This window comes from Schistocerca gregaria, chromosome 4 (genome assembly GCF_023897955.1).
Source record: "Schistocerca gregaria isolate iqSchGreg1 chromosome 4, iqSchGreg1.2, whole genome shotgun sequence".
In the NCBI taxonomy this organism is placed as follows: Eukaryota; Metazoa; Arthropoda; class Insecta; order Orthoptera; family Acrididae; genus Schistocerca; species Schistocerca gregaria.
The window spans coordinates 657382056-657394721 of NC_064923.1; the positions used below are offsets into that span (position 1 = coordinate 657382056).

The 12666-nt window shown below is 43.4% G+C and overlaps 1 non-coding gene across 1 annotated transcript; it reads right to left on the reverse strand.

Annotated features, from left to right (window-relative positions):
• Positions 1-1743: 1743 nt before the first annotated feature.
• Trnaa-cgc (transfer RNA alanine (anticodon CGC)) lies at positions 1744-1816 on the reverse strand. The gene has a single exon. It is a non-coding gene; the product is annotated as a tRNA-Ala (tRNA).
• Positions 1817-12666: the final 10850 nt, after the last annotated feature.

A 12666-nucleotide genomic window follows, 5' to 3' on the forward strand; every position in this document is an offset into this window, starting at 1 on the left:
ATTCGGCCTACCTTTCAGTTTACGGGAGCAGACCCACGCACCGCCTATCCAGGCGGGATACTAAACGTTGTATACAAATCCAAATGTTAATAGTCATCTGCGTAAAGCCATTTCAATAGTCAAGCTATCCTGCACACACAACAAGAGGACTACCAGGGGTACGGTAATGCGATTGTAATGCAGATGCTGACTCTGGCATCCAGTCGAACGTACAGACAGCGAATACTGCCCCGGGATACGTTATTCCACGCCTGCTCTATCTACTCAAGTGGTTCTGTTAGAGTTATTGGCTCACGAAACATCTCGTCCCATCATATCCCACACGTGCTCCATTGGTGACAAATCTGCAGATCGTGCTTCCTGTTGCAAGAACGGCAAACGAACGGATGTAACAACATTCTGTAGGTACGAGCGCTGTTTGGCGTCCTCTCCAGAAAAACACCAAAGGCAAATGGGAGTTGTATCTCACAGTACCCCAATGCATAAGGCTCGGGGTGGGGACAGTACATCTCGGACGAATGCCCTCCAGCAGACGGCGCTCACCAGGTGTACGTAGCAAGGGCAAACGACCTTCACTTCGCGCGCCACTGCCGCCCTTACTATACGACGATCCTGGCGGCCGTCTGTGCTGCAGGGACGTCCAGACCTCGTCTACGGGCTGCGGTGTGGCGGGTTAGAAACCCGTCGTTGTCTCTGTGCAGGCTACTAATTAAAATGTCACCTACCTCAGAACGGCGTCTGCTCGATGTCACTCCACTCGGCAACGTAGATACTTACAAGATGACGTAAAAGCAGCGCTGATAAAAAACACCATCTAAAATATCCACAATTACTGAGGCCGCGCAACTCTAGTAATGAAATAAAGTTCTGTAGAAAACTGTCATTAACAAAATTTATCAGGTGCTAAGATCCTGGATTGGTTTCTGGAAAATAATCTCCGAAATTTCCGTACAAAAATGTTTATTTGTTATCATAGTCAAAGAAACCGTACTATTCAATCCACATTTAAACTATTTGTTATTTTCGTCAAGTGCACGATTCACACACTCATTTCGCACGCAAAGCAGCCAGAAATCTGCCCAAACCCAACCCGAATTAGACAACATTTTTACAGTCGTTAACGTCACCACTAATTTGAATTAATACATTCGATCCTTCTTATGGACTTCTGAAGAAAGAAAACTGCTTTCCATAAATGCTCAGTGGTTGAAACATGAAGGCCAAATTTTCAAACGCGAATATCATTCCAACAAAACAGTTCCAAAACTGTCCTCAACTACATCAGCGTTAGTCACGCCACATATCAAACACGACGAACTCAGTATTCCTTCATTTTACAAATTATTTTGACTCGCACTAGTAACATGGCCGTCCGCGTTCAAAGTTAGCGAGCGACTCCCGTCTTGTGGCCTCACTCCCAGAATAACAATCAGGTAACGAGCGGGAACCGTCTCAATTCTGATTGGTTGATCACACAGCTGCCAATCAGAATGCTCGCTCCTGATCATAATCGCGCCAAAACTGGCCTTCACCAATCCTTACATATAGACGCATTTGAGTCAATTCTGAGGAGGAGGAGGAGATTAGTGTTTAACGTCCCGTCGACAACGAGGTCATTAGAGACAGAGCGCAAGCTCGGGTGAGGAAAGGATGGGGAAGGAAATCGGCCGTGCCCTTTCAAAGGAACCATCCCGGCATTTGCCTGAAGCAATTTAGGGAAATCACGGAAAACCTAAATCAGGATGGCCGGAGACGGGATTGAACCGTCGTCCTCCCGAATGCGAGTCCAGTGTGCTAACCACTGCACCACCTCGCTCGGTGAGTCAATTCTGACATGGAAATATTAAAGTAATGTTTAATAAACGAAAACTAAAAGGCAATTAGTCTGAAAAAATACTTTAGATACAGATAATACTCCACCTGACTTTCTGTCTGCTCTGTTACAATAGCAGTCACACCTAGACATACGTGATCAGCAAAGTGGGTAATTCCCTACGAATATTTTCCCACCACAGGCTTGCAGATATATAATGCGACATTACAATCTGACGAATGTCCCACGTACACACTCTCATTCACTCACATTTACTTCCACAACAATATTAGACACAAATAATAATTTTATCTGATTTTTATATTACGAAAACGAAAAATAATTAAAGTTTTGAATAAAATCTCAATTAATTCTGCACACTGAGAGTTCTGTTTATGTTTTTAGATAATACCAAAAGATAAACTATTATATTTCGTAACTGAATTAGTTCCCTAAATGTCGGTTTTTGACTTTTTTAGCAATTTTTTCTATCTCTGAAACTATGGTAGTTATAAAGCTGAAATTTGGGTACAATCTTCTCCTGAATGTCAAAGGGTAGTGTGCCGATTTTGGAAATGATTGAATAATATTTAATATCATTTATTTAGGTTCTTACAGGTGGTGAATGTACGGTCGCTAAGAAATGACACAGGAGCCGTTCTCACGCAGCCATAGTAACAGGTGCACATGACTCATGGGTTAAGACACAAGCGGCGGTTTCTTTCACTGCCTCCGGCTCCAATACTGCTGGGTCTACTGCAATGAATGTTATCGCGCATTAACTCGCGACGTTACAAGGCGTGAGAATGTTCACGTGGCCACTGACGTCGGCATCACTTCACAGCTAATGAAGCACGTCCAACTTCTGTAGCAGTTCTGCGAAAGAGCAATCAGGCCACAATTTGACCCCCTTCAATCTCGCTCGGTTGGCTGTTCGAAGCACGAATTCGCTCTGTGGCATGTTTGCTGCTTGTTTCGCACCTTTGCAACACAACGACCATTACGGCTGTGAGCATTCCTTACTACAGAGTAGACACAGATGGCGCTGTGTTAGCTATGCCACTACGCTATCTTTCGGCGGGCGAGTCATCGGATCAAAATCGACGTCATATTTCCAGATGTATTAATTCTTTTGCGGCAGTGTATTTCCATCAAAAGTGAGGTTCCGAACTGGTGTTCCATGTAGTAATCAGAGAAGGCATTTTATAACGTTTCACAGTACGTCTTGTCAGACCTACCACTAAAAAACTGTAACTATCCCACTTGATTGTTGGATGTCTGAAATCTCCTCCGGTGATTACAGTAAGATTAAGGAACTTACGTACAAGCGAACTGAGGTTTTCCCTAAGGTTTACAACTACATCAGGAGATAAGTCTGGTGATCGACAGAAGAATTCTGTTATATGCAATTTTGTCGACGTGATAGAGACCGTGGCTGTTGTTTGAAGACAAATGTTGATGGTGTTAGGACAGCAACCAGCCACAAATTTACTTTGAGTTCCTTTATTGAAAGGAAACGGTTACCGTTTTCGAATCGTTGTAATTCATCATCAGACGGTTTACACGCTTTCTTTATGACATTTGGTGTGTTTTTATAGATTAATTGTCCTAAAATATAAACAAAACATAATTATAAACACGCCGCACACAGATGGCTGCGTTACAGATTTTCGTTGCATGTGACTTACGTGAAACGTCGGTTTCGAGTGTTTGTTTTCATAACATTTGTCCAACCGATGTAAATGCATCCTCGTTGTTGCACACGTAAATAGTTCTCACTGTACACTTTAGATTTGTCGCTGCGATCATTTCAACCATACACCACATGTTTTAATACGTACAAAGAGCTTACAAACATATGAGTATCACACATGCTATGATATATCGTGACATTTGACGATGATGTCCTATGTTTTGAAAGGATCATATATTCATTTACAAAATTGTAATGCCTTTTTCATTAGTACAGAGACACTAAATTTTTGAGCTAATATTGCTAAATTAATTATAAAGTTTTTTGTATATATTTAGAGCTGTATAGGTAAAATAGTATATTATTTTATTACATTTGGCATCATTAGAATTATAGTGACATATAAATTTGCTACTTTATCTGCAGATAAGTGTATTAATATTATTTGCTTTGGAGGCTGGAAAGTAATTTTTGGAAATTCTTCAGGAAAGGGGTGTTAGCTAACTCTGTTTGTTCGTTAAGGATATAGTCTGGGGTGCTGCTTTTATGTGTGTGTATTTCTAATTATTCTAATATATTCATAATAGCTCCTTCTTCTGTTAAATGCAAAATTTTTAGGTTGTCCTCAATGTTTCCCACTGAATGGTTTTCTTCAGCAATATGGGCTGCAAATGCTGATTTGTTCAAGTTACCAAGTCTTAGAGCATCAATATGTTCTTTGTATCTAATTTCAATACTTCTGCCTGTCTGTCCAATGTAGAATTTTGGGCATGTATCACATTTGAGTTTGTATATTCCTGATTTACGGTAGTTCTGTTATAGTTTTATGAACTGAGTCTTTCTCAAACAATCTCGCAAGTTGTTTCAATTTCTTTCCTAGTGGATTTGAGTTTCTCGTCTACTGCGACAAATAAATCACTTCCATTCTTCATTTCTCTATACTTTCTGTACACGCTTAAACGTTCCCGAAAGATCTCACTACTGTCAGCTTCAGATTTCAACTAGCTTAGTATTATGTGACCTTCAGTGTTTCTTAAGAATGCTTCGAACTCTGGCACTCTGTTGCGAATGCTTTGGCATTTAACCACTAGGATTTTAATACTCTCACCTGCGGGGAGCATTAGTTTGGATCTTACATAGATAATTCTGAGTTTACTACAGATCTTGTTATCTGGTTTGGATGAAGGGTTGCCTAATCCCAAAAAAGAGAAAAAGAAAAGAAAAAAACTGTGGTGCACCCCACACAGAGTCAGCTGCCTGGTTAGCTGCTTCTGCTGTGTGGTGCGTACCTGACCTATTTAGAGGGACCCTACATTTCTCAACACTACGGCGCTATTAAAGTCTCAGCGTAGCTTGTCACAGAACCTCCGAATCTCTGGTTCAGTCCTTACATTCGACTCAGAATGAGGAGGCTACGATCTGTTCTGGGGACAATTCTGCGAATTGTGAGCTTTGTTGAGATTCTGTGAGCAAGGCTGATATACTCAACCTTCTCTGCTGGTCGCAGGAAAGATCCAAGTATGACCACTTAGCCCAGAGGACAGACACTGTTTGTTCCAACATACACTACAATCTGCAGTTGGTTGCACCCAGTTCATCAATGGCTGCCAGAATGGCCTCTTCAGCATGCTGAATGAAGCGCCCAGGCGTACACACTCAATGTACCTGGTATTCCTTCAAACACTTTGCTGCTATTTCCGTAGTGGCTTCCATTATTCACCGTATGTTTGAACTGCCAACGAAGTATAGACCCCTACCTCTTTGCATTCGCGTTCCTTGATACAGGTCACAGCAGGTAGCAAGTCTCACTGGTTCGCTTTAGGTTCCATTGGAAGGCAAGCACCACGAACCTGTTGGTTAGTTGGATAGGTGCAATATCCCGAATTCTCCCTGTTTTCCATCTCCCATGTACAAGACGCCTAGATCCACCACCGATACGCCATTCTTAGTCAAGTAGACGAGTCATGACGGGTCCTGTATATCTTGCGTTAGAGACAGAATCCAAAGGAGAGGATAGTGTTTGAGATACAGGGCGACATTTATTGAACTATATGAAAAAAAACGTAAATTAGTTACAAACTACAGTGCGCATACTCTTTATTCAACATTTAAACGTCACTAAAGGTATTCGGATTTAGGTTATGATACACTATGTGATTAAAACTATCCGGACACCTGGCTGAAAATGACTTACAACTTCGCGGCCTCCTCCACCGGTAATGCTGGAGTTCAGTATGGTGTTGGCCCGCCCTTAGCCTTGATGACAGCTTCCACTCTCGCAGGCATACGTACAATCAGGTGCTGGAAGGTCTCTTGGGGAATGGCAGCTCATTCTTCACGGAGTGCTGCACTAAGGAGAGGTATTGATGTCGGTCTGTGAGGCCTGGCACGAAGTCGGCGCTCCAAAACATTCCGAAGGTGTTCTATAGTATTCAGGTCAGGACTCTGTGCAGGCTAGTCCATTACAGAGATGTTATTGTCATGTAACCACTCCGCCAAAGGCCGTGCATTATGAACAGGTGCTCGATCGTGTTGAAAGATGTAATCGCCATCCCGGAATTGCTTTTCAACAGTAGGAAGCAACAAGGTACTTAAAACATCAATTTAGGCCTGTGCTGTGACAGAGCCACGCAAAACAACAAGGAGTGCACGCCCCCTCCAAGAAAAACACCGAATTTTATTCTTGGCACTACACAAGCTGGTAGATGACGTTCACTGGGCATTCGCCATACCCACAGCCTGCTAAAGAATCGCCACATTGTGTGCCGTGATTCGTCACTCCACACAACGTTTTTCCACTGTTCAAACGTCCAATGTTTACGCTCCTTACACCAAGCGAGGCCTCGTTTGGCATTTACCGGCGTGATGTGTGGCTTATGAGCAGCCCCTCGACCATGCAATCCAAGTTTTCTCACCTCCCGCGTAACTGTCATATTGCTTGCAGTGGATCGTGATGCAGTTTGGAGTTCCTGTGTGATGGTCTGGATAGATGTCTGGGTAGATGTCTGCCACCCTCTTCATATGTCGGCAGTCTCTGTGAGTCAACAGACGAGGGCGGCCTGTACGCTTTTGGGCAGTATGTGTCCCTTCACGTTTCAACCTCACTATCGCATCGGAAGCAGTGGGCCTAGGGATGTTTAGGAGTGTGAAAATCTCACAGACGTATGACACAAGTGACATCCAATCACCTGACCACATTCGAAGTCCGTGAGTTCTGCGGAGCGCCCCATTCTGCTCTCTCACGATGTCTAATGACTTCTGAGGTCGCTGATATGGAGTACCTGGCAGTAGCTGGTAGCACAATACGTCTAATGTGAAAAACGTATGTTTTTGGGGGTGTCCGGATACTTTTGATCACTTAGTGTATGTTCACTATTCCTGCCATCATTAGCAATGATGTGGCGCAGACGAATGGGAAAATTCTGCAAGACCTGCTGAAGGTCGGAACATTTATGCTGTTGATGACCTCTCGAATGGTTGATTTCAGCTCAGCAATGGCTTTTGGTTTATTGCTGTACACCTTGTCTTTAATATAGCTCCACAAAAAGGATTCGCATGCGTTCAGATCCAGAGAATATGGCGGCCAACCGAGGTGCATGTCAGTGGCCTCTGGGTACTCCAGGGCTAGGATGCGGTCCCCAAAGTGACATTAAACACTTTCCTGCTTCGATGGGTCGGAATTAGGGTCAGTTTGGATGATGGAGATGAAAACATCTTCCAAAACCTTCACACACCACATGGTAGTCACCGTGCCATCAAGAAATATCGCACCGATTATTCCGTGACTGGCCACTGCACACCACACTGTCACCCATTGCCCCGCGGCCAACCGTAGAGTTTTAACGCCTTAACGAAAACCGTTCAGGAGTTATGACCATTTTATTTCATATAATTAGTATCTCTGGTACACAACTCTCGGTATCCCTCCCAACACACCCAATGGCAGTGGCTTCTAATCGCTTGAGAGTAGTCACGGCAATTCTCAGCTGCTCGCAGTTAGCAACCAACTCATCCCCTGCCTGTAATCAGGAGCCACAGTGGGGCTGAATTATGCCTGGTGCAATGTTTTACAGAACAATAAATAAATAAGTTACGCCTGGTTTAATGATTAGTAAACAAACAACTTTATACTAAACTTGTTGATTCTCTCTTACTCTATGAGTCTTGTGTGCTATGAGAATTACCAGTAACCTTTCGGAACTAAAGTCATTTACAGCCATAAATGAGATATCTACTACGACAATAGAAAACTTGGCACAAGTTTTACTGTTTCTCTGAAGCGTTTTTCAGGTTATGTGCACTAAGAAAATTCGACAATAGCGCTTATTTATGGTAAATGCAGACAATATACCCTACTGTTAAAAGAGATACCTAACGTGACACGATATGTCACGTTACTTTACAGTAACTCTCAATCACAAGCATCGATTTATTACGAATTAAGCTATACAAAATGGTTCAAATGGCTCTGAGCACTATGGGACGTAACATCTGACGTCATCAGTCCCCTAGAACTTAGAACTACTTAAGCCTAACTAACCTAAGGACATCACACACATCCATGCCCGAGGCAGAATTCGAACCTGCGACCGTAGCGGTCGCGCGGTTCCTCCGCTACCGAAGTGATTGCTTTTGGTGACATCATTTGCAATAGCGACTGCGCGAATTGACGGTACCTCGTACGGAAAGCAAGAGTAGCTGATGCTACTGAGGACTCGGCCGCGAGCATTTCCGAAGACTTCTTAGGCTCTTATTCGCGATGGCATTCAGACAGGCAAGGGTGCTGTCGATTGTTGCATACGAATGCGAAATACCTGCATCGTGCGTTTCCGCAAAGTGATTTTTACGCCAAAGTTCCGATCGTCGTACAAGTTGTGTCACATGTGGAGCTCGGAGCGTAGCAGTTTCCGTCGTGTAGCGGTTATCACGTGCAGCATACGAACTAGAATTCGCCAAGTTCAAGTCAGTGTGTCTCTATCGATATTTTTACGATGAGCGTCTGGTGTAGCCACATGGGACGAAAAATTCTGAAGTGTCCCTAAACGTGAAAATGAGGACCAGTTACCTTTCTTCGGCGTATTGTCTGAGAGAAGAACGGATGGATCCCTGGGCATAGTGCGCATAAAAAGCCCATCGACAAATATCTCCACACGTCGAGCCGTCACCATAAGCGACAAAGAAATTCCATGTTAAGGAGTCTGGTCCATAGACGGTGAACGCTTTCAGATAAGGAGAGCTTCGCCTAAGATTAAACCACCTACGGATAGTGTTCTGAAGGAATGGGCACACAGGTCGACAAATCGAGCGAGCGCTGCAGTCGGTATCAAGGGCGAAAGAGTCTGAGACTGTAAAACAAAAAAATAAAAGCCAAGAATCGCTTATTCATCTTGTGCTGGCCCTGTACCCTCAAGGATCGGTAGGCTCTTACGAAAAAGATGGCATCAAATGTATTTCGCTTCCGTCAACAAGTGTAACAAGTCCAGTTAGCCATGTTAAAAAGGACCTAAGTCTCTGAAAGCTAGGTGTGCACCGCATTCCATGCGACTTTGGCGTGTCTACTGTGGGGCACGGTATTAGAGCAGTCGAGACTATAGGAAATCAGCAACAGACACGAGCATACACTACTAAAACTACCTGGCACATCAGTTGTCATTGAGCACTGCCGCGACTGCAGTCGTGGAGTGAAATACGACGAGATCAGTATCGTAGTGCAAATGCGAGGCTTCTGGGACAGGGAAATTAAAGAGTCTACCTAAATGAAGATGTTGGAAAACCTAATAACTGTATCAGAGGTTTTCATACAAGGAAGGTTTGGGATCTGACACTCGATCTGTTTCGATCTCGGCGGCCCTCGCATCCATCACAGCTGGAGAATAGTTAGCGATTTTGTGTTTCATGCAATAACAGTGCGCGCTCTCAAACATATACGTATGAATAATAAATAAGCATCAAAAGCCGTAGCAAGTACCGGGACTTAAGCTCCGTTGTAAAAAATCATAGTCTCGTTGGTGTCCAGGCAAAGATTATGCATAATAACACGGCACACAGCACCTCCAAACAGTGGGCTGAAAGACTGGGCTAACAGCTCTGCTGAAGAGTCGAAGTCACACTATTAACCTCCATGTACTAGCGGGAGACTTAGTGGGCAGAAACTGCATGGGAAGATAGCGATTAGAATATGTTCAATTAATAATGGGGGACATTGGCTACGGGTGCTACTGCGAGATGAAGAGATTGTCATAGAACATCAAAACGAGGCAGGTCGCGTCAGAGCAATCACTCCTCCCCCACCCCTTTCCTCCATCCCCCATCTCCCACATCGCCCCTTCAGCCTCTACTCACTCCCCCCACCAGCCCACCCCTTCTCCCAGAAATGAATAATTCAGGAGAGACAAAACAATATTTTATCGAGTAATCGCTATGACGTGGTGCGTGATGAGGGTCACATGTGAACAAGTCGTCATTGTACTCCTGTAACATGTCATTTTATTTCGACTCTTTTTCCCGCAATTTCCATATCTTTGATTGTCGGTCGGGTTTGCTTCCATTGATTCGTTCAAACATCGCAGTAGCCTTTTTCACTCTACATGCTGACTATTAGTAAATACGACGCAATCCCGATTTTAATATTCTCACTTCTGCAACATATTTTGCTAAGGCATTACTTCAGCATTAGAGCTTATTGAGTCGATCGGTTAGAATATATTTTGAAAAGTATTTTATAGCGGAGGTTTAATTTGTCGGAATGCATCCTAAGTTGATGTAAATTTCCAGTGAATAAAAGAAACAGATATTGTGATATTAACCATATGTGTGTGCATCATTTACATATAGTCATCAATGAACTAATCAAGAAAGGAAGACAATTATAATCCAAACATTAACTTAAAATACAAAGCGCAAGTTTTCATAATCTTGTCTGGGAGGCTAGAATTTCAGAGTTGTTATTTAGACCATTTTACACTGATGGCCATAGAAAATTCGACACCAAGAAGGACCGGAGATACCGCAGCCAAACTGATTTTGGAAATAACACGTTGTACTAAAATCACATGACTGAAAATACAGCTTCATGTGAAGGGAGGAAGATGATGAAATCAGTATTGAGTGTTGCCGCAATTGCTGGCTATAACCGCTGCCTCGGCATTAAAACAAAGAGGCTCTGGATGTGTTGTTGGGTTACAGCAGTCTATGCCGCTTCCACTGCCAAAGTTGATTTGGCGTAGAAACAGTTGGTGTATCCCAGGCCAATCGTTCTGCTATCATCGACAAGACGTTTGTGACAGGCGAGAGATAGGGAGAACCGGGTGCCCAAGGCAGCAATGCATGCCGATGGACGACGAAGAAGTATTGAACACTGCATGCCACGTGTGGTCGCGGCATTATCCTATTGTAATGTTGTCGTTGGCAAGCTCCGAAGATACGGGAAGACACAAGGCTCCGACATCACAGAGATGTAACGCTGGTTGGTTAGGGGTGGAATCCAATACCACCCCAGACCATAATACCGGGTGCGGGACTAGTATGGCGATGCATAAGGCAGCATCTCAACAGTCCCTCACGAAAGGCAGATTCGGGATTCGTCGGTAAAAACAATGTTGTTCTGTTCGGTCGTCCATGTCCGTCATTCATCGCACCATTGCCGGCTGAAACGCCTGTGGCGTTGACTCAGTGGTGAATGCAGCAATGGACGCCGTAAGGACAGTCCACACTGCTGCCAACGACGTCGAATGGTACACGCGGACACTGCTTATTGCGCAACAGACCGAATTTGTTGTGATACGGTTCGTGACTTGACAGAGCGATCCATCACTGCCATGCCTACATTATGTCTGCCATCGCGTTATTTCGTTTTTATTCTTGCTGTCGGTTCCTTTAGTTGATATTCCAACACCAAACCTGCCTATAAATTAGGTAAACTTGCATATAATAGAGGCCAGACTTCCGTAGGCAAGCCAATGAAGAAAGAATATGTAAAGAGAATAAAATACTGGTTTTTTATTCACTTTTCGTTACTGGGTTCACTATTATCATAAAAAACGCCTAAATAATTTATGTATTTTAAGAGTCTTTCGTTCGTAGTCAAGGACAAAGCTGCTGTGTCTAACTTGGATCTAAAATGTTGTAAATACTGACACAGTAAAAAAATAAAGTCTTTGCTAAGCAAGCTATTACTAAATGAAATGCTTTAAACTGCTTTGTGGCTGCTGCTGTAGCAAAAGACATGGAATATTTTGTAACATTTTGAACTTCCGCGTAATGGTCGCCGATAGTTTCACACCAGCGCTGTTCTCTTTTCTTGCAGCTATAAATTGCTTAAATGTTCAAAACATTGACATGAAGGATCGGAAGGTTAATTTAAGTAATAACAAGGCTGACATTTCATACATAAATTAGCAATTACAACATACACGCCTCCTCAACTTAAATGACTCTTTCTCCTAGAACAGCGAAAACCAAAGTGGGACACACAAAAGACGTAACGGCTATTGTGCCACTTCTTTTATATAATAAACAAAGATACTATTATTATTGCAGTTGTAAGGGATGGTAGCTATGTTGTTCACACCATGTCTCTGATGAAAAATAATTACTGTATACTTTAGACATTTTAGTAATACGTTACAAAAATCGTGTCCAAAACTGGAGACTAACGTGCAGAGGTACACCAAGGTGAGTGCGGTAGGTCCCGTCGGTCCTTCGTCCTCTTCTGCATCCAGCGATTACTGAACCACATCACAGTTATTTGGTTCCGTCCGACGCGATCACCGATTTCTCTGAAGGATAATTCGCAAATAGTGAACTATTCTTCCTGGGTCAAACTCCGAAATGTGCTCGAAAGACGATCGCTGTCTTCTACGGGGCGTAATGAAGCTGCTTAAGCAAAATAATCGCACGAAAGAACAGTTCCATTACGTCCACATGGCCGTCCGTGCCCCCATCATATAGCGCTTCCAGATGGTTCTACTGGTGCCCGTGCTGTGCGCCTGCACTGGAACGCTTATCATGTGCGTATCTCATCGCCGCAAACACATGCTGCAAATTTTACCCGATTTTGATTATTCCTTCAGGCTCTTGGATCTTGGGTGGTCCAGCAGCGTATTTTGTTGCTCAATGAACCTGCTGCACGTGTCGACTTTAGAGATTCATATTTTCAGTT